This window comes from Jaculus jaculus, chromosome 5 (genome assembly GCF_020740685.1).
Source record: "Jaculus jaculus isolate mJacJac1 chromosome 5, mJacJac1.mat.Y.cur, whole genome shotgun sequence".
Lineage (NCBI taxonomy): Eukaryota > Metazoa > Chordata > Mammalia > Rodentia > Dipodidae > Jaculus > Jaculus jaculus.
The window spans coordinates 144,389,654-144,400,423 of NC_059106.1; positions in this window are offsets into that span (position 1 = coordinate 144,389,654).

Below are 10,770 nucleotides of genomic sequence, written 5' to 3' on the forward strand. Positions count from 1 at the left end.
AGAACAAGGGTCCTCAGACTTTGCATGCAAGTGCCTTAGCCAATAAGCTACCTCTCCAGCCCATGTGTGGTGACTTTTATAACCATTTAATAATGAAAAATAGTGGCTACCTCTGCTATAATCTACTTAGAAATAAGGAGAGAAAGATCCATAGGATAATTTAGGAAAGAAAGTGTGAGACAAAGCAGATGCCTTGAAGTTTACCAAAAAAATACATTTTGGACATGTGAAACACTTTCTGACTATTATCCACAAAAGTCTTCTTAGGAACACTACCAGAGTATGAACTACAGGTGGAAAGTGTAATTGCTCATCTAACCAATAAATAAAAGGGAAAACAGAGTTGACAAAATGGACCATAAATTGCATGTGCTCCGACATGTGGAAATCACTCATCTGACACAAAATGGGAGCAGATGGCTTTGGTGAGAAGATAAAAAGTCAAATTAGCTTCATGATCACCACCTTGTAGTTGCGATGTGTCAAAGAATATTATTGAAAGCAAACAAATCAAATAATGAGTCATCCAGCCTGTGAGAAACACAGTGATGAACATTCACGAGCATTGCTAGGGTTGGCCAATGCTGGTAAAGGTTCATTGCAGTGAAGATGGAGATAATTCAATTTTATTTTAATGTCATTTAAAATAGGAAAATAAATTAAGACAAGATTGCTTTTAAATATAAGTTCAAATACCCTGTAACAACATTTTTAAATCACCCACATATTATAAATGTAACAAAAGGAACTTGAATAGGCATCCAGGGTGAAAGCTTTATATCTTGCCATGGTTGATTTTCCGTATCAGTTGGCTTGGCTACACTACCCAATATTTGGGTCAAGCGTCAATCTAGCTGTTGCTGTCTGTTGAGATAAGTGCTGTGATCAGTATACTTGAAGCCACGTATATGGTCTTCCAAGATGTGCAAGGGCTTCATCCAGCCAATCTGAAGGCCTTAAGGGTAAAAACCTGAAGGAGGATCCTCAATAATTACATGGACTTCTTTTTTTTTTGGAAGATCCTGATGAAGAATGGGACATTGATTTCCTAAATGCTACTGAGTTGCCTTGCCTGTGGACACACTTATTTCATCTCATTCTGAAGAGATTATACATATTTTGCCCAGGAACCACATATTGGTCTTCTATGTATTTTGGATTTCAGTCTAAGAGAACCACAAGGTGAGATCAAGTGTAACTGTAGATAAAGTACGATATACTTAAAAAGAGTTTAATTAATAAATATTCAGAATAAGATGGTCAGGCAAAATGTGCTAATATATGCCTGATAAAAAAGACATGTCCTTTAACATTCCAGCACAAGAACTGAGAAGGGGTCAATCTATACGGTTGATTAGCTAAACCATGGTCCAAAATGTAGTTTTTTCCTTACAAATTATATTGAGAATCTAGAATAACCATGATATTTTTATGTGTTCTGCAGAGAAAGGGATCCAAAGACATAGATAGTTTGGAATATCAGGAAGGATTTATTATGAAAACATTCTCATCTTCTCCACATAAATCAGAGTAAACACATTTGTCCATGACTGTGGAAAATAAGATGCCTCATAATCCTTAAAATCCCTGGTCACTCCTGTAAAACCCAACAAATGCAACTACAACCAGGTCTGCTGCCACTTAATTGGGGGATTTAATTACAATTAGTATCCTTTAGATGGAGAAAACTAGCAATGGCATTCAGTCACCAAGGTCAGGCTGATGCCATCATGCAGTAGAATGAATGCTGTCATGACAATCTGATTCAGATCCCAAGGAGAGTAATGGACTGATCATGGTGTCTGTAATGGACTGTTTCCTAAATGTTTTCTTTTCTTTCTTTCTTTCTTCTTCTTCTTCTTTTTTTTTTTTTTTTTTTTTTTTTTTTTTTTTTTTTTGTTTGAGGCTGACCTGGAATTCACTATGTAGTCTCAGGGTGGCCTCGAACTCATGGTGATCCTCCTAACTCTGCCTCCCGAGTGCTGGGATTAAAGGAGTGTGCCACTGTGCCTGGGTTCCTAAACTGTTTCTTTACGTGTATAAACTCAGGAATTTTACCTAAAGAGACAAATGACTAAGGTGAGTTCTAAAGCAAAGAGTGCACTCTGTAAGCTGAAACCCAATTTACTGCCCTAGAATTCTTTGAACAGAAGAAAAGATTAGTCCACTTAAGAACCATTCCAGTATGTAACTCCAAATTTACACTGTTATTCTATCTTCAACAATCCCTCAAGTGACCTCTTGCTAGGTAAATATGCATTGGAGAAAAAGAAGCTGCTCAAACCCCCACCTCATCTTTTATTTTATTTTTTTCAGTCTGGAAGGCATAATTAGTTCAGACATATCTTCTGTAACTGTCAGAATTCCAACATTGTGCACCTGATCTGTACAAAGACAGTTTGATGGTGGGAAAGGGCCAAGAGGAGTTATACCACTATCCACATGGAGAAAAATAACATCTGAATCAAGACTGTATTACTGGTTTTGAGAAATTAAAGCCATCATCATGGTCTTGAAGAATTCAAGGGCTGATACTACCAAATCTACTATCTTATTTTTTCACTTGTCCATGCACAAAACACTTTGATCTTGGAGAATGAAAATTGATTAACCACGTTCCATGACTTCACCAGGTCACAACTACATTTGAAGATTTTGTACTAGCTGTGATTTCATTGCTTCAGTAGTAATTATCTGGTATAGAGCTTTTTTTAACAAAAGCCAGGAAAAAAAAATCAAAATAGACCCTTAGAAGGTTATTTATCTCCAGTCCATTATAATACTTTGGTCATTAGTGAACTCAGCTACTCTGTATGTTTTCCTTCCATGCACTATCACACTTGTCCATGACACAGATGGTGTTTTGCTAGTTGGATGTAACTAGTCAGAAGCAATTGTTCCAGACTTATTGGTAAGATTTTTGATGATCGTAGTGGGGGAAAAATATGATTTTAAAAAATAACTGGCCTTCTACTTCAGTGAAAATTTAAATGGCTGGGCCTGTGAGGAATTTTTAAAATTTTTTTTTGTTCATTTTTATTTATTTATTTGAGACTGACAGTGAGAGAGAAAGAGGCAGATAGAGAAGAGAGAATGGGTGCCCCAGGGCTTCCAGCCACTGCAAACGAATTCCAGACATGTGCGCCCCCTTGTGCATCTGGCTGACATGGGTCCTGAGGAATTGAGCTTCAAACGTGTCCTTAGGCTTCATAGGCAAGTGCTTAACGACTAAGCCATCTCTCCAGCCTGGCTGTGAGGACTTTTAACATGACTTCCTACAGTGACATTCTAATAAGCTGTGACATTTATTCTTACCAATTCCTCCTACCCTCACTTTTCCCCAAAATACACTTCATGGACCATGTTATAGTTATCTTTGCCTTGTTCAAAGAAAACACTCAGCCCAAAGCAACAAATGGGTTTTACATACCTAGCTGTAACTTTCATATGACCAGTTGACCAATATAACTGAATGCATTAACTTCTTTTCTCAAGCTTATATTTTAATAACTGAGATTGGTAATTTGTTTTGACTAGTCACTGAACACAACAATTATTTAGTTATCTTAATAGAAAATCTCAGAGATTTTTCTTGTCAGGTAAGATAACCATCAGTTGAATATTACTAACAGATTAAAATAAAACATGTTTCTTTTGAGTTGATAGTTGAATATACATAAAAAGATGTGTTTTAGACAACTATTTCTTTACATTTGCTCCTATTCCACCCTAACTTACTGTATTGAGTTGCTCAGCTGGCAGCTAACTTCACATCTGACCTATAGCATGCATTACTAAACTCATACATAGTAAAATAAAGGCAAGTATAAATTGAGGCCACTAGTAAATTTTAACCTTTAATCTATTTCTATAATCCCATGGAGAGGCCTACAGGGCACTTTAAGAAGGATTCCAGGAGAATTTTCTATGGATGGATAACTATAATAATGGTTTAATATTTCTAGAGTTTGTACACTTTTTTATGATAACATTCTTATTATGATTAGCATTTCTCATTAAGCAAAAAGGAATTTTCATGGTTAAGATTTACAAAGAAATTGCATGGGTGACTATTCTGTAGCCCCAAACCACGTTTTGTTTGGAAGCTTACAAACAGATCAAGTAGAAGTAATTATTATGAAGAATTAAGCAGACTGAACCTTGATAATAGAAAGGGAAAATAAATAATTTATAGGAAGACAGTGGCTGAGAAATGTCTTCATAGAAGGCGCCCTGGTTTCCAGAGTAAAGAACATATGAAGATTTATGGATCTTGAGGAAATAGGGACAACTTCTTCTGAGATGCAAAATTATTGAATGCAAAACTTATCACCCCACTTTCTACGGCAATGCACACACACACACACACACAAACCGTGTGTGTATATAATGTTATATGCCAAAAATGCCAAACTTTAAAGGGACAAGTTTGGTTTTTCAAAGTTCTGTGTCCATACTGTCATCTTGGCAGCAGTTCTCATACTGTAATTTACTTTTTTGTCCCTTATCTTATAAGGAAAACTGATACAACATTAAGCAGAAATTCCACAGACATTCATGATTCTCTGCTTACCAATTTGAGCTAGGAGAGAAAATGTAAGACTTCTTTGCTCTCCATATTTCTCAGTTGATGTATGTTAATAACTAGAAAAAAAGTCTGCTCCCTTTTACACATCTCATGTATTGATTGAGAAAATTAGAACATCACTTGGGTGGTCTGGCTATACAACTATGACTGCATTTGGTAGGAGCCAATGTGCCATAATGGGATCATAGTGCGGTGTCAAAATCTAACATTTTTGAAAAATGCATGGCTGTAAAACTAAAAAACAAATCTACTATCAACTAAATTCACATGATTGTGACAGATTTATCAGACAATATGTTTATCCATATGTCAATAATTATTCTCAATATTAACATTTTGAAAATAATTATTGATTTTAGACTTTCTCTAACTATTTATCATTTATAGTGATTGAATTTATCATTTAATTCTACTTTACCTTAACATGCACCATTAATACCATTGACTGCATTTTTAAGATTTACTCTTTGAGCTGAGTTTATCTATGTTCACATTAGTTTCATATTATAGTGTGCGATAATGCCATTATTCATGTGACCATTTTCAGATCATAAAATTTGACATTCTTTCCAGTGATTAGCAATCACAAGTAACATTGGTTTAACAGGATTATAGATGTATCCTAGTACATGTAAACAAGCATTTATCTAAGATTGATGTAAAATTGCTGGGGATTATAACTAGAAAATTATTTTTATAATTTTTTCACATTTACATAATGTATTTTGAACATAATACCCTCTCCTTATCATCTCATGACCTCATTATCATTCCACATCTTCTTCTTCCCAACTAATCCACATTTTCCTATGATTTCTCTTCATGTTCTTTCTTGTTTGTGGGTGTGATGCATTGTGTTTAACAGTCTTCTTTAGAATACACATTTTCATTCTACTAGGAGTAATATAATGAATTCCATGGTTCGGTAACCTTGGCAATTCACCATTCTTAATAACCATTCTAAAATATATTAAAACTGATGTAATTAATGAGAATATATTTATAATTACATACAAAATATTTAATTCTTGTTCATTTTTATGTAGGCATTTTTAACCAATGTTTACATAAAGATATTGGCCATTGTGTTAATAAGCTTTGCACATCTATAATGTCTGACTCTGACAATTACTAAATAAAAAGAGTATTCTATTTTTCACTCATGATCCTAGAAGCTCAAAGCCAAGATTTTGCATCCCCATTGGCTTGAGACACTAGTTAATGTGGTGTATACATTGACAGCTGATTGTGTCAGAACAACTTCTCGTATCATGGGCCAGGGTGCAAGGGTAGAATTTAAGAGAATGGGGACCTCATCATCTCTTCCTTTTCCAAGACAAATGACTCATATTAATGCCCCACCTTCTAAAGGTCCAAAGGAATTCCAAGTCCACTATTCTAAGTCTTTACTTCCTGGGACATTTAGGGCAATTTAAGCATCCAAACAACTTCAACTATGTCCAGTATTCAAAAAAAAAAATACTTACAAATTGGGGAGATAGTTCACTGATTAAAGTCACTTGCCTGCAAAGCCTGATAGCCTGGGGTTCGATTTGCCATTACCCACATAGATCCAGATGCACAAAGTGATGCATGCATCTGGAGTTTGTTTGCAGTAGTAGGAGTCTCTAGTGAGTTCATTCCCTTTCTATCTCATATTGACTCTCTTACTCTCTTTTTCTCTATGTTTCCTGATAAATAAATTTTTTTAAAAAAAGCATTTAAAAAGTTCTTGGTTTTTTCCATGCCTCAACCCTTGAAAATTACATTGGTAGTGAAATTTCCATTGGTTGTGCTATTATGGAAAACAGTGGGGACATTCATGAAAAGGAGTAAAAATAGAACCATCTTATATTCTCATTTTTTTAGTTTATATCAAAAGGAAATTATCTATTCTGCAATCTCATGCTTCCTATAATATTATTCACAATAGGAAAATATGCAAACAACCTAAGTGCTGATAAATAAAAGGACAATGAAATGCAGCACACAGGGGTATTGTTCCGTTTAAGAAGAAAAATCTTTCCTTTTGCAGCGAAATGCATGAACCTAGAAGACATGGCACTAAACAAAGCAAGCCAGATGTATCAAGTCCAATATGTAGATTATACAAAAGTTACTCATATAGAAACAGGTTGTTACAGGCTAGATACTGCAGAGAAAAGGGAGTTGTTGGTCAAAGTATTTAAAGTTTTACTTATTTAGCCTAAACAAAGTTTGATATGGATGTAGAATGTGTGGTGTTTGCTATAATGTATGATGTATAATGTATATAATGTATGTTGAGTTCAATTAATGCAGTATTGTCCTAAAATTTGCCAAGAGTACAGATCTTAAGTGTTTTTACTATTCTCTCTCTCTCTCTCTCTCTCTCTCTCTCTCTCTCTCTCTCTCACACACACACACACACACACACACACACACACACACACACAAGGTACTTATGTGAAATGACTGATGTGTTTAACTAGCTGGATTATGTTAATCACTTCAAAATTTATAGGAACATAAAACTGCCATTTTGAATATATACACTTTCATTTTTCAATTATACCATAGTATAGATGCAAAGATAGTAGTAGATGGAGATATTGGGAAATAGAGGGAAGTGAGAGTCATGAAAGTAAAGGGAGGTATGACTGAAGCCTTGCTAGGCTCCTTCCGGGGCAGGTAGTGCTGAGGGAAGGACCAGGCCTGTTGGTTCCTCCCTAGGGGTTGAGGAGGAAGATGAGCGTACGATGACTCAGAAACCTCTCCTGGCCACCAGAGAAAAACCACACTGAGTCAGGAGTCTTTTTGAAGCAGGAACTCACAGCAAAAACACGCTTTATTGCTATGAGAAGTTGCCTATATCATGTTGGAGATGAAGGCAGGGATTTTAGGATGGGGGAAGAGGTAAGGGCCAATAGTAAACTGTAACTATTGAAATGGTAATTACAATTGCCATACAGAAGTGGCAGGCCAGAAGCCATTAGGTGTCTTGCTGAGTCCTAGCTGGCCAGAGACAGGTCGCCAAACTTTAGCTAGGTTCAGGAAGTTCCACTAGGCCTCACGCCTGGGCCTTTCAGAGCCTAACATCTCTCCCTTTTGTTTTTGTAAGAGCATTAGTCACCATGGCCCCTGTCTTAGGTTTTCCTTCTCTGGGGATCTTACCCATCATTGGGTACCATGTGTTTACCTCGCTGAGAACCCACTCCATGGCCTGTCTTAGGTTGGCCCCTCTGGGGAATCTTACCCATCATTGGTCACATGGAAGGCAGAGGAGGTGGCAGTGGGTCATCTGGGGAACTTAATTCCTGAGTTGCCAGCCTATGGTAGTGTATTTTGACCTGATGAATTTTTATTGTCTCTAGCCATTGGTGAATAAATTGTGTAATTTTGTTAATTACACAAGGCCGGACAGTGAGGATAAGGAGGAGGGGAAGAAGAAGGAGGGGGAGGGGTCGAGGTACAGGGAGAAGGTAGGGCAAGAAGCCATGTAAGCCCATCTGCAGCGGGTTGTCCTGGAGGTCCCGCTGCCTCTTCTCCAAGTCTTCCTGGAGCCTCTTAATCTTTTCCTGGACAATTTCTGACTTATTGGCGTAAAAATGGAATTTTTCCTATAGAAACAAACATATGCCTCCCTTTTCGGCCAGTAGTAGGTCTAGTCCTCTCCTGTTTCATAGGACTACCTCAGCCAGGGAATCTAGCTTCCAGGAATTATATCTACATCTGGGATTAAGGTGGCTGAGCAATTTTTTAAGGTCATATGGGCAATTGTACTGCAAGCAGCCAGAGAGGCCCAAATTGGAGGCAAAGCCAGCAATCCTCTGCAAGGGAGGGAGTTATTTAGTTTAGCAGGGTGAAGGACCATTTTAGGAACAGTCCTCAGGGGCAGGATACTCCCAAGAGAAGTGATTGTCAGTGTCCCCTTGTTGGGACAAATATTTTAGGTCTCTCTCTGGTACCCAAATGGGTCTATTTCTTTTTATAAAGTTTTTCATGGACAAAAATTCCATGAGCTTTACATAAGTTTTTATCAAAAATCTCCTTTTTGTTACAGAGTTTTTGTATTTTAATCACTTCTCAGTACAAAGGTTGGGAAACAAACAAACCCTTTTATCTCAGCAATATAAATATAAATATTAAGGAATGGCCAGCTCTTATCAGTAACACTGAATGTGTATAATCTTGTTTATATGTAGGTGCTAAAGTATTGCTGTCAAATGGCCCAGAGCTATGGATACAAGGCCAGCCAAATGGCTCCCGACAATTTCTCCTTTTTTATTTATTATTTTTTTTATGACCCGGGCCCCTCCAGGCCTCAGTGCAGAAAGACTGTGTCTGTCTTAGGTTGTCCTCTATGATATTTAGGCCTTACCCGTCATCGGTACATGAATTCCATTATTCATGCCCTGTCTTAGGTTGACCTAACTTGAGAGAATCTTACCTGTCTTTGACTACCAGCCTCTGCAGGGGCTTTAAGATAATGTCTCAGGAAGCCGGGGTCAGGTCGTAGCTATATCTCCCATGTATTTCTGTACAGATATCCATAAAAGGTTGTAGCTGTATCCCATGTATTTCTGTACAGATATCCATAAAGGATCTTAAAAGGCTTTTAACGAGTATGGGCAGCAGACACAGAATGAGCAAAAGACAAACACCTGTAGTAGCAAAGCTGCCTATCCAAGAAGTGAGAGAATTCCATCCAGGCAAGGCAGACATAAAAGCAGATATTAAGTCATCAGCAGATTTAGCTGTATCAAAAGTAAGATGATTATTTTGCAAAGACAAAATCTTTGAATGTAACTGAATTAGATCTAAGGAAATATTATCATTGTGCCAAATATCTCTTAGATGTATTTTCCCAACACTGTTGACTGTTATTATATTTTTGAGAAGTAACACAAATCCATTGAAAATCTACGTGACACTCCATATGAGTTTTAACTTTTAATTCTAATACATAGAGCATCTAACAGGTGAAACAGTATCTAGGGTAACAATCAAGCCCGAGATCTTAAAGGGAGGTACAGTTTGAACTTTCTCAGGAGCTACTTTAAAGCTGCGAGTATGAAGGATAGTTAGGCATTAAAAGTACAAGCCTAAAGCCAAAAGCCACAGCACACTTTAGGAACTCCTGCTAGGCACACTTTGTATATCTTTAGATTGAAATCTGAAACCCACCATCACACCTTAAGATAAACAATTGAATATATTGGGGGACATTTATTTAAATTACCACATTTTGCCCCTGGAGCCCAATAGATTTGTAACCATCACATATTAAAAACTTAAGTGTCACCTGGGCGTGGTGGTGTACGCCTTTAATCCCAGCCCTCGAGAGTTGGTAGTAGGAGGATTACCATGAGTTTTAGGCCACCCTGTGGCTTCATAGGGAATTCCCGGTCAGCCTGGGCTAGAGTGAAACCCTATTTCGAGAAACCAAAACAAAACAAACAAACAAACAAAAAACCCACAAATCTTAAATCTCTTAGTCCAATATCTCTAACTAAGCATTTTAGTCTATTACAAATTTAACCTTGATTAAACTCTCTGGGCCTGGGCAGCAGGCCATTTCCAACAAAGTCCCCTGTAGTTTTTCTTTCCTCTTAGAAAGGTTATAAGCCAAGTCTCGAAGTTTAATGTTGTCTGTACTTAGTATTTTTAAACTTTTATCTGGCCAGGCATGGTGGTGCATGCCTTTAATCCCAGCACTTGGGAGGCAGAGGTAGGAGGATCGCTGTGAGTTCGAGGCCACCCTGAGACTTCATAGTGAATTCCAGGTCAGCATGGGCTAGAGTGAGACCCTACCTTGAAAAACAAAACAAAACAAGACAAAACAAAAAACAAAACAAAACAAAACAAAACAAACAAACAAAAAAAAAACTTTTATCTGAATAGTCCATAAAATTTGGCTTACCACTCCAGAAGACACCTTCAGTTGTAGGCACCAAGTCCATGCCTATTTCTTTAAAATAAAGATTCCAAAAGATTAACATTCACATGGTCAGGTTCATCTCAGCTCATTAGACAGCTTTAGGTTTGCTGAGATAAACTTCCAGACCAGGTATAGTTATGGAGGAAGGAATATTTATTGAAGTTTACAGATACAGGGGAAGTTCCATAATGGCAAAAAAAAAAAAGCTGGCCTGCCTTCACAGGCCCAAGCAGAGAGAGAGAGAGAGAGAGAGAGAGAGAGA